Source organism: Delphinus delphis, chromosome 12 (genome assembly GCF_949987515.2).
Source record: "Delphinus delphis chromosome 12, mDelDel1.2, whole genome shotgun sequence".
NCBI classification, from domain to species: Eukaryota; Metazoa; Chordata; class Mammalia; order Artiodactyla; family Delphinidae; genus Delphinus; species Delphinus delphis.
Genome location: NC_082694.2, coordinates 70,587,933 through 70,600,283, shown reverse-complemented (window position 1 = coordinate 70,600,283; position 12,351 = coordinate 70,587,933). Strand labels below are relative to the sequence as shown.

The 12,351-nt window shown below is 37.6% G+C and overlaps 1 protein-coding gene across 9 annotated transcripts in view; it reads right to left on the bottom strand.

Moving 5' to 3' along the window:
- The window catches only part of DTNB (dystrobrevin beta), a 243,996-nt gene that overhangs the window by 96,351 nt on the left and 135,294 nt on the right, over window positions 1-12,351 (bottom strand). The gene's annotated exons all lie outside the window — the stretch shown is intronic.

The window sequence follows — 12,351 nt, the reverse complement described above, 5'->3', positions numbered from 1 at the left end:
TTTTTCAGAATTGATGAAAGACATGAACCTTTAGAGAGTAAGAATTCTCTGAGTAGTAAAACAAATTAAATAAACTTTTTTAAAAACTTTGTATCCAGACAAATTATAGTAAAACTTCAGATTACCAATGTTATAAAGAAAACCATAAAAGTTACTAGTGAAATATGAGAGGGTCAACAAAAAGGAAGGGGAATCAGATTGTTATCAAGACTGGTTACAAGATAATAGAGGAATGATATCTTCAAAGAATGAAGGAAAAACATCTTTTGGCTAGATTTTAAACCCAGATAAATTATCATTCAACAGTGAGGGTATACCACAACAATTAGGCAAGAAAAAGAAATGAAAGATATCTAAACTATAAAGGAAGAAGTAAAACTGTCTCTATTTGCAGATGAAATGATCTCATATATAGAAAACCCTAAAGAATCTACCCCTCACCCCCCAAAAAGAAACTGTTAGAGCTAATAAACAAACTGCAAGGTCAATGTACAAAATCAGTTGTATTTCTATATACCAGCAATGAACAATCTGAAAATGAAATTAGGAAAACAATTTCATTTATAATAGCATCAAAAAGAATAAAATTCTTAGGAATAAATTTAATCAAAGAAATGCAACACCTGTACACTGAAAACTACAAAACATCATTGAAAGAAATTAAAGAAGATCTTGGGCTTCCCTGGTGGTTCAGTAGTTAAGAATCTGCCTGCCAATGCAGGGGACACGGGTTCGAGCCCTGGTCCAGGAAGATTCCACATGCCGCAGAGCAACTAAGCCTGTGCACCACAACTACTGAGCCTGTGCTCTAGAGCCCGCACGCCACGACTACTGAAACCTGCCCACCTAGAGCCTGTGCTCTGCAACAAGAGAAGCCACTGCTATGAGAAGCCCGCTCACCACAACGAAGCGCAGCCCCCACTTGCCGCAACTAGAGAAAGCCCAAGCACAGCAATGAAGACCCAATGCAGCCAAAAATAAAATCAATAAATTTATTAAAAAAATAATAAATCAACGAAGATCTAAATAAATGGAAAAACACTCCATGTTCATGGACTGGAAGACTTAACATTGTGAAAACAGTAATATTCCCCAAATTGATTTACAGATTCAGTTCAATCCCTATCAAAACCACAGCTGCCTTTTTTGTAGAAATGGACAAGTTGATCCTAAGTTCATATAGAAATACAAGAAAGATAGAACAGCCAAAATAATCTCCCAAAAGAACAAAAGTTGCAGGATACATACTTCCTGATTTCAAACTTACTACAAACCTATTGCAAAGTAGACTAGTTTGCTTTATGTTAGAAGGTTCAGGGATATTCATAAATGTATCCATCACTCTCTGCAGTTACACAGAAATCCCTAATTAATACCTGAAATTATTGTCTTTGAAAAGGTTTCTAAGTCTAAACACTGTGTAAGGATTAAACAACAGTTCATGAAGGCTTTTTAAGTAGTTCTCTAACTGGTGCCCCTGTCAGCGCCGTGAACTCTGCTTCACACCCCACACCTCTGTTTGCATGGTTTGCTGGAATTCCCAGAGTAGAAGTACAGCTGATAATGGTACTCTTACAGCTTCTTCACTCAAGGTCTTCACTATTCCTCTGTCCCCATATAAAGGTTGGGGAAATGACAAATGGACAGAGTCACAGGAAGCTAAAGGATGGTGCTGTAGACAGAATGCTGAAAGTGACTTTGATGATGTGTTAGGAGGGGTCTAGAGTATTTTTCATTTCAAAGATGTTAAGCTTTTGGATCCACCAGTGCTTTTTCACTCATGACTTACTGCAGTGTACCCAGAGCAACAAAACATTTGACTTGATCCATTTAAAGGTTTACGTGTTCAAGTTAGTTTTGGAGATCTTTCCTTGGGAAAGATCAAGTTATATACGGGATTGCTTTCCCTGTTTTTAAAAAAGAAAACTATCAAAAGCTTGCTGCCACTTATACTTCTCCTACTTTCCTATTACTCTCCTTCCTTCCACTGCTACTTATAACTTGAAGATCACAATAAATTAGAAATATAACTCTGTTTCACTTTGATGACTCAATTTCATCCAAACTCTCTCAATATATCTCTGACATCAGTATCTTCGTCATCACTAAAGGTTCTCTGAGTCATCACACAATTCTCCAGAGTACATCATGGTCATTTCTGCCCAAATTGTTTAGAAATAACTCCTCTGTATCTAATGCTCTCAATGGAAAATGTACTACAAGCTTCTCCCATAATATTAAGCCAGTTGGCATTTTCATCTATAATCACTTAATGCATTTTTATTTTTAAAATTAAACTTAATCTTTTCTACACACATAATTAATAAGCTTTATCTAATGGGAATATGGGAGAACACTGCGCTCAATACTAATCTGAGGGCTTCCCTGGTGGCGCAGTGGTCAAGAATCCGCCTGCCAGTGTGGGAGACATGGGTTCGAGCCCTGGTCCAGGAAGATCCCACATGCTGCAGAGCAACTAAGCCCGTGCACCACAACTACTGAAGCCCGCCCACCTAGAGCCCGTGCTTTGCAACAAGAGAAGTCACCGCAATGAGAAGCCTGCACACCGCAATGAAGAGTAGCCCCCACTCGCCACAAGTAGAGAAAGCCTGTGTGCAGCAATGAAGGCCCAACGCAGCCAAAAATAAATAAAATAAATTAAAAGAACAACAAAAACTAATCTGAGAACATTTTTAAGCATACAGAGGATGTTTAGAAAAATTGTTCAGATACTTGACCCTAAAAGAAATCTCAACTCTACCAAAGAATCAACATCATATAGAATACCACCTCCTACCAAAAGTCGATAATATCAGAAACCATCAAAAATTACCCTCCAAAGTCTCATGTGTTTGGAGATTTAAAAAATCACCTTAATTCTGCATATTAGAAAAAAAGAATTTTAAAAAATCAATTAACTGGGCTTCCCTGGTGGCGCAGTGGTTGAGAGTCCGCCTGCCGATGCAGGGGACACGGGTTCGTGCCCCGGTCCGGGAAGATCCCACATACCGCGGAGCGGCTGGGCCCGTGAGCCATGGCCGCTGAGCCTGCGCGTCCGGAGCCTGTGCACTGCACTGGGAGACCCCACAACAGTGAGAGGCCCGCATACCCAAAAAAAAAAAAAAAAAAATCAATTAACTGAATAATCATCTAAAGAAGTAAGAAACTAGTAACAGGGTTTGATCCTTACATGTTGGAAGGAAGGAAGGAAGGAAGGAAGGAAGGGAGGGAGGGAGGGAGGGAAAAAGAGCCATGAATGCCCTCAAGACTTATATAAACTGCCTATTTGACATCTCTATTTGGGTATCAAAAAAACCTCAACATGTCCAAATGGAGCTCTCATTCTAGACAAACTTGTTCACCTGTAGGTATCCCCATCTCTATCTTTCCAATTGTTCAGGTCAAAGTGACATCTCTCTTCCTCTCATACTCCACATCCAATCTGTCAGCAAGATTTTTATCCCTACATATTATGCCAGGTCTAGATTTAAAGGCTGAGCTCAGAGAGATAACATAAATGGCAGTTTAATCAATTTCTCAAACTGAAGATGTTAAATATTCATCTCAAGAAACTCTACGGAGAAGCTCTTAACAAGAATGTTTTTCTTGTAATAAACTGGACACAGGAAATGAGTGAAAAATAGCAGTTGGGCTTATACAGAATTAAACATGAGGTGGTGACAGCTTGGAAGAAATGGCTAAGAAGAATAAAGAAGTCACTTAAATTCCAAAAAGAATTCTACTAAAAAAGCGAGAAACCAACGGGGAAGATTATTCAATATGAATTAACAGAATATTTTCTTAAATTCATGCTTGGAGTCCATGTATCCAATTTCACCCTTAAAATGATCGCATTAAATTATCCAATAGGGAAAAAATAAGTGAGACAAAAGAGAAAGGTCCTTTTACCAAAGGAGAAGATGCCTTACTTTAACCTTATCTTTATCTCTAGAATTATTTCAAGTAGTAAAATAAGAACCTCTCTCCAAAATCTAATAAAAACTAAGATTTTTACAGTCTGAGTAACCTTTCTTTAATTGCCTTCCAAAGCTTCAGTAAGGGCGTATCAAAGTCATATCAAATAAACAAGTAGTAAAGGCCTATAGTGTGACCTTGAAGAGAAGGACAAGAAACTTGTCAAATTTAACCTCATTTAACTAGAATTTACAACTGGGCTCCATACTCCAGAAGTACAACAAATCAGTAGAGTTTAGTTCCACCAACACTGGAGTGTGCCAGTTACTAAGGATATACAATCCCAGACCTTAAGAAGTTGACGGTGCAAAGGAGGTGCTTACAGTCTTCAAGAAATCCAGGTTCAATACATACTCAAGAAATCCTTAAAGAAGGAGAGAGCACTTTATTGGGTGCCCAAATGACTAATAAAACAAGAGCTAAAAGAATCTAGGTAAGGAAAGGAGAGATTCATAAGAGTTAGCTGCCTCTAGGGTTCAAAGAAGGTTTCATGAATGCAGCAGAATCTAAGTTCAGCTCATGGACATATAAAGCATGGAAAGTCTGGAAGAGACAAGAAGGGCATTCAGGAAAAGGGGGTATTTGGGCTAGGACATCATGAGCCAGCTCAGAGGTATGGGAAGAGATAACATTTTTTAAAGGGTAGGAAGGAGGCAGGTCTGGCCGAAGTGAGGCTTTGTCCTGCAATAATTTAGCAGTAGAAGATAAGATTAAAAAAGGAAGGTGGGTCCTGATTACACAGGGCCTTGAATTCCAGCTTGAGGAGTGCCTCCTTAATTCTATAGTCAGTGGAGTTTTGTAGATTTTTAAATAGGGAAGTAATATGACAAAGGCAGTGATTCAAGAAGATTGATTTGTCAACTCTGTACACAGAGTTGAGGTTTAACAAGAATGAAAAAGGCTAACTTAGTAGGTGTTAAACTTAGTAGTCAAAAGTGGGCAAGACCTGTAAAGGTGCTAAGAAATATTCAGATTATCCTGAACTGCAACCAGATCACAGTATATACATTCTATTAAGAAATTTAACTCAATGAAATAAACTTCTGAGGCTCAATATCTGCAAGAAATTATGTTACAAGAATACCCTAGGTTTAACGAGGGGAGAAAAAAAGCTCAAAGAAAAGCAGACTTCTCCAATATTAAGGATTATTTTTCAAGGATTTTTTAGTAATCATAATGAATTGCAGGATCATGGCTTCCAACCCAAGAATGTTGATATTATTAGCTCTAGCTCTTTAAAAACACAATAAAAAGACCTGCTTCATCCTCACATACTGATATAATTTCTGGTATAGCCTGAATACTTCATGAAGATCACTGCTATTAGTAAGTTGTGAGCATATACACATGCATTTATTCATTCCACAAATATTTATTTAAGGTCTACTATTTGCCAGGTCCGTTCTATACCCTGGAGATACAGCAGGAAGCAAAATAAAGTTTTTGTCTTCAAACGGCTTGCGATCTAGTGGAGTATAGATTATAAAGAAATACAAAAACGTATAAAGTAATGTCATATAACAGTGCCACGAAGAAACTAAAACAAGGCAATGGGATACTGACGATGGTGCTATTTTAGGTAAGACAGGTGAGATGAGGCTCTCTGAGAAGCTAACATTTAAGGAGAGATCTGAATGAAGTAAGGGAATGAGCCACATGAATTATATGATAATTAAGTCCACATGCAAAACAAGGGACTTAGACCCTTACCTTAAACCATACACAAAAATTAGTTCAAAATTAACACAAAAATGGATTATAGACTGAAATGTAAGGTTAAAACTATAAAACTTCTAGGTGAAAACACAGGAGAAAATCACTGTGACCCTGGGTTAGGCAAAAGTTTCTTAGATATGACACGAGAAGCACAATGCATAAAAGAAAAAAATTGATAACGTGGCCTTCCTCAAAATTAAGAGTTTTTCTCTTCAAAAGATCATTAAGAAAATGAAAAGATAAGACATAGACTGGAAAAAATTATCTGTAGATCATATATCTGACAGAGAACTTGTGTCCAGAATATATAAAGAACTCTTAAAATTCAGTAAGCAGACGACAATCCAACCAGTTATAAAACGGGCGAGAGAAATTGTCACAGGCCAGAGGGGCCTAAGGAGACATGACGAATAAATGTAATGGTACTCTGGACGGGAACCTGGAAAAGAAAAAGGACATTAGGAAACAAACTAATGAAATCTCAATAAAGCATGGAGCTCAGTTAATAACAATATCAATATTGGTTCATCTGTAAAATGTTAACAACAGGGGAACTGAGTGCAGGGTATACGGGAACTCTCTGTCCTATCTTAGCTACATTTCTCTAAATCTAAAACTTCCCTAAAATGGTGAAAGATATACATAGACAATTATAGAAAGAAGATATATGAATGGTTTATTAGTCACTGGGGAAATGCAAATTAAAACTACAATAAGGTACCACTACTCACTAGCTAGGATGGCTATAAATACAAAAGACTGACAATATACCCGGTGCACTGGTGAGAATGCGGAGAAACTGGAGCTCTCATGTATTGCTGGTGGGATTCTAAAAGGTACAGTCACTTTCAAGAAACAGTTCAGCAGTTTCTTAAAATGTTAAGTATACTGTTACCCTGCATGACCCAGCAGTTCTACTCCTAGGTATCTACCCGAGAGACATGTGAAAACATATGTCCACACAAAGACAAAGATGTTCATAGCAGGATTATTCATAATAGTCAAAAACTGTAAATGAGCCAAGTGTCCATCAACAGGTGACGGATAAACAAAATGTGGTATTCATATAATGGGATATTTTCAGCATTGAGAAGGCATAAACTACTGATACTTGCTACAACATGGATAAGCCTCAAAAATATTATGTTAAGTGAAAGAAGCCAGAAACAAAAAACTACATATGATTCTGTTGATACAAAATTTCTAGAAAAGGCAAAACTATAGAAACAGGATGTATATCAGTGGTTGCCTTGGGACTATAGGTGGGAGCTGGGATACAAGGGAACTTTTTTGGATGATGAAAAAGTTCTAAAACTGGATGGTGGTGATAGGTGCAAAACAACATACATTTAGAAAACTCATTTAACTGTAACAGTGGGTGAGTTTTATGACGTGTAAATTATGCCTCAATAAAACTGTTTTAAAAAAAAAGACAAATCAAAACCACAATGTTCTATTACCTCATACCCATTAGGGTAACTTATAAACAAAACAAAACAGAAAATAACAAGTGTTGGTAAGGATGTGGAGAAACTGGAACCCTTATACTTTGTTCATGGGATTGTAAAATGGTGCAACCACTATGGAAAACAGTATGGAGGTTCCTCAAAAACTAAAAATAGAACTACCATATCATCTAGCAATCCAACCTCTGGGAATATAACCCAAAGAATTAAAAGCAGGATCTCAAAGACATATTTGTACACCCATCTTCATAGCATTATTCAGAAGAGCCAAAAGGTGGAAACAACCCAAATGTCTGTTGGCAAAGGAATGGACAAACAAAATGTGGTATATACATACAATGGAATATTCTTCAGCCTTAAAAAGGAAGGAAATCCTGACACGTGTTAGAACATAGATGAACCATGAGGACATTATGCTATATGAAATAAGACAGTCACATAAAGACAAATAATATATGATTCTACTCATATGAGGTATCTTAGGTACTCAAATTCATAGAAAGAGGAAGTAGAATGGTGGTTACCAGAGGATCCTGGTAAAGAGGAGTTGATGTTTAATGGATATATTGTTTTCGATTTGCAAGTTGAAAAAGCTCTGGAGATCTGTTTCACAACAATGTAAATATACTTAACACTACTGAACTGTGCACTTAAAAATGGTTAAGATGGTAAATTTTATGTTATGTGTATTTTACCACAATTAAAAACAAAGAAAGAAAACCAAGGGATGGTGTTTGGGCAATGCTAGATTTAGAGTTTAAAAGCAGACTGTTTTATGGCAGTACAGTGCTAAACAGAGTGAGAAAAATCCCAAGGGGTGGGTGAAACTGAGTAGATCAAAGTCACAACCACTTATAAATAATTATCCTCGTAGGATTAAACCTTGAGTATGGTTGTATTAAATAATGCTATTTCTCCTTACTGCATCATAGTCCATCACCACATTTGCTGTTCACATGACCATGCCTCTCCATCACACACACACAGAGGAACCGCACATATACACTCATGTGTGGGTTTCTGAGCATATGCAAGTTCTCCCGTCCCACACGCACACACACACACACACACACACACACACACACACACACACACACACACAGAAGTTCAGGCAAAAATCTTATCCTATTCCTAGGACTATCTCACATGATGCATCACCCTTGGTACCAGTGCCCTCTGTGCTCCCTCCTTCTTTTTTGGAGAGATACACTTCCCGGGCCAGCTACCCAAAGCCCAGAAGAGAATGATTATCTGGGACCTTTAGCCTGAAATGGAGCCAAACAGACAACACCCAAACCAGAACTGAGTGAAGCTCAAGGCTCTAAGAGAATCTTGTGTTCCTCAGCTGCTAGGTTTTCAAAATCATCTCAGCAAAATAAGAGCCTTCACATTCTAGGTTATCTAAATAGAATAAAAAGCAGCTTTTCTTTTCTCAAACGGTCAAATTAGATAAACCTGAAATGTTAGATATCTGATGGCCCACTAGTGAGCAGACCGTGTCACCATGCCTAGGTTTTTCAAAATCATTACGGCAAAACGCAAGACAGAATTAATACCAGATGAGCTATGATCTAAGAGCCAAAGTATGACTTGCCTGTTGGAAATAGCTCAAAATTATAACCTTCCAAATAGGTTCAGCCTCAGGAGACCAGAATGAATCTGATACTCCTTTCAAGTGACTAGAACATCAGATTCACCTAGGAATCTAAGAGAAAAGTATCATCTTGCTGGTTTCCTCAAATAAGACTCTTCTCAGCACCCACAGAGCCCCACTCACAATTCACATTCAGTAAATACTTGTGGAAGACAGTGATTTCACTCCAGATCAACTTATCAATATCATAAATTCTATAACAATTTATTTTGGAATATAGTAAAAGCAGTTAATAACTCTCATTGAAAAAAAAACAAATCTGGCTCATAAAAAAGTTGCAAACAATAAGGCGTTTGGTTTGCCACAGGACAATTAGCCAGAAGTACACTTGTCACAAAAGTCATTTCAAATTCCAAATTCCTCCATCATTTGAAAGAAGTGTCAGAAATATGTGCTTAAATAACTAAACAACATAAACAAGAAGTTAGACCTGTTTTCTCATAGGGTTACAAATGGTCTTAGATTATTCCTGGTCTGGCGAATTCCTACTGATCTACTTAAAGTCATCATGAATAAGAACAAAACTGGCAGAATTTTTGCGTTATACTAAGAAGTTCAAAAACACTGAAAGCACCAGATGTTTAAAGCATAGTTGTCTAAAGTTCAAAAAACAAAAAAAATAAACTATGTCTTGGTATAGAAAAAGAACAAAGAGGACAGATATGGCTTGATTAAATCAAGGTAGTGCATATGTATAGTCTAAGTCAGTATTAAACAGAACAGTAGTTAAAATAGGATAATTAAGAGCCATACTGAAGTGTTATTTTAATTATACTTTTATAATTTAACAGTTTTTTAATTGTCTAGGTTAATTCTGTTTTGATACAAGGTGTGGAGGAAACTGGTTAGTTTAGCTGTTCAAACATGCTACACATGTATATAGGCACACGCTGCCAGAGAAACAGGAAGAAGGTAGTCTGGTTTCTAAGTAACAAACTTTAACCAAATGTTTTAACAGAAGAAGTTACCAAATTAACCTTTAAGCTTGGGTGGGAAAAAAAAAAACACACACACAAAAAAACCTGGACCATCAAACCAAAGAATATGATGATCATTCAGAAAAATGAATACCAAGAAGCACACAGTGCCCTAAATTTGCAGTTTTTATCAACTCTTTTTTAAGAGTAGGGATTGGCAAACTTTTCTGTGAAGAGCCAGATAATAAATATTTTAGACTCAATTTTGCCATTGTAGCCCCAAAAGCAGCCATAGACAATACGTAAAGGAATTAGCATGGCTGTGTCCCAATAAACGTTTACTTATGGACACTGAAATGTGAATTTCATATAACTTTCACAAAATATTATTCTCCTGTTTATTTCTCTTCAACCATTCAAAAATATAAAAAAATCATTCTTAGGTCATGGGCCAGACAAAAACAGGTGACAGGCTGGATTTAGCCTGTGGGCTGCAATAACCGCTGTTTAAGAGAACAGATCAGCCGCAGGTGTATCGAGGGGGATACCAGTCATGCTCTTCCTTGCTGGAATTCAGAGGAACAAATATACTGAGCTGACATCAGAAATAAATAAATAAACCATAAACTGAAATGTAATGGTGATGAATTGCTAATTAAAGAAATCTGATATAAGAATTATGAGGTTAGGGCCTCCCTGGTGGTGCAGTGGTTAAGAATCCGCCTGCCAATGCATGGGACACAGGTTCAAGCCCTGGTTCAGGAAGATCCCACATGCCACGGAGCAACAAAGCCCGTGTGCCACAACTACTGAGTCTGCGCTTTAGAGGCCGTGAGCCATAACTACTGAGCCCGCGTGCCTAGAGCCCATGCTCCACAACAAGAGAAGCCACTGCAATGAGAAGCCTGTGCACCGCAATGAAGAGTAGCCCCCGCTCGCCACAACTAGAGAAAGCCCACGCACAGCAACGAAGACCCAACACAGCCCAAAAGAAAATAAATAAAATAAATTTAAGAAAAAAAAAATTATGCGGTCAGATAATTAGATCCTAAGCACCAGCAAACTGCTTGAATTAGGCTAGCAGAAAGTTTATCAGACTCTTTAAGGGTCAGAAGTTTCACAAAAATGTTTTGACCAAAAGAAACAACTAATTTCTCTCAAAGACTTAGAAGGAAACTTGCTACAGTGTTGATGATAAGTAAACTGTTTTTTTTTTCTTTCGAGGTTTATTTGAAAAACGTTGTTTACATAATATTCTCAACTCACCAGAAAAGAAATACAATGGCTCAGTGGAGGAAATATGCCTGACATCTGGTGGAAGCCTTAGGTACTGTAGGTATGTGACCTATATTATTTACTGAAGGAAAAACAAACAAACAGAAGAAGGGGGATGGGGTAGGTGTCTGTTTATATAAATCATGTTTAGTGTCATTCATTAATTCAATACGTATTAAATGCCTACCATGTCCCAGGCACTGTTTTAGGCACTGAGAACTCAGTGAAGAACAAACAACACAGTCCCAGCCTTTGTGGAGTATACATTTTTATGACATGCTTTACTTTATTCTGAGGAAAAGACTTTAAAAGTTTAGAATATAGTATTTATAACATCCTAACCTCTTACAAGCACTTTCAGATACATTATCCTTAAACAATATCCTGAGATAATTAAGATGAGTTTTATTACCACCATTTTACAGAAAAGTAAACTGATGTCTCTTGATTTTCAATCTAGTTTTTCTTCTGTCACATCACACTGCCTCCCTTATATTTTTCAACCAACCAAGTTACAGCTATTCGGTGTTCGCCCTTGATTCTAAACTTAACCACAGGGTTCAAACAATGGTTTGATTACCATATGTTTCTACAATAACAATTTCTTACTGGGTCAGCACGTTAGGAAACCAGGAAAGAAGGCTTGGCATGGAGTGAGGAGTCCCAGACTCTGGTCCCAACTCCAGCACTTTGTAGCTGTGTGATCTTGGGCAGGTCAAGCAACCTCCCCGATCCTGTTCCCTGATATATAACAGGGACAAACGTTGCTGTGAGGGTTAAATGAAATAACATACACGGAAGAGGTGAACAAAGGGCTCGGAACACTGTGGGTGTTCAATAAATATCAAAACTTGAATCTCAAATTTGTGAGCATCTGAGTATCTCTACCCTATGCCAACAATGAAACGTAAGGAATTAACATTAAAATATACTTAATTGCAATTCCTGTCCCAAATTTCCACTGGAGTTTTAATTTTACTTCTAGGCATTTAATGGTAAAACCTAAGGTTTTTAAATTATGTTGGCCGCTCTCGCGCGTCAGCTGAGCGAAGGCGGCGAAAGGGCTGTGTTGTTAGGAGAGTTACTTTAGAAGTCACCCTTGTTACCAAAGCACCAGGTTCGATAGTTCTCTGCTTCTTAACCTTTTGCTTGGTTGATTTTCATGGAACTAGCTGATTTTTTTTTTTTTTTTTGGTCTCTCTGCTAAAAAACTCCGTAACTTCCGTGTTCCGCTGACATTGCTGTTCCTGAAGTGCAGGTGTCAGTGGTCTGCAATCAGTTTTTGTTTTGTTTTGGGGGAGTCTAATCTCTTAGGAGTATTTGCACTCTACTGAAAGCCTTGCCAAAC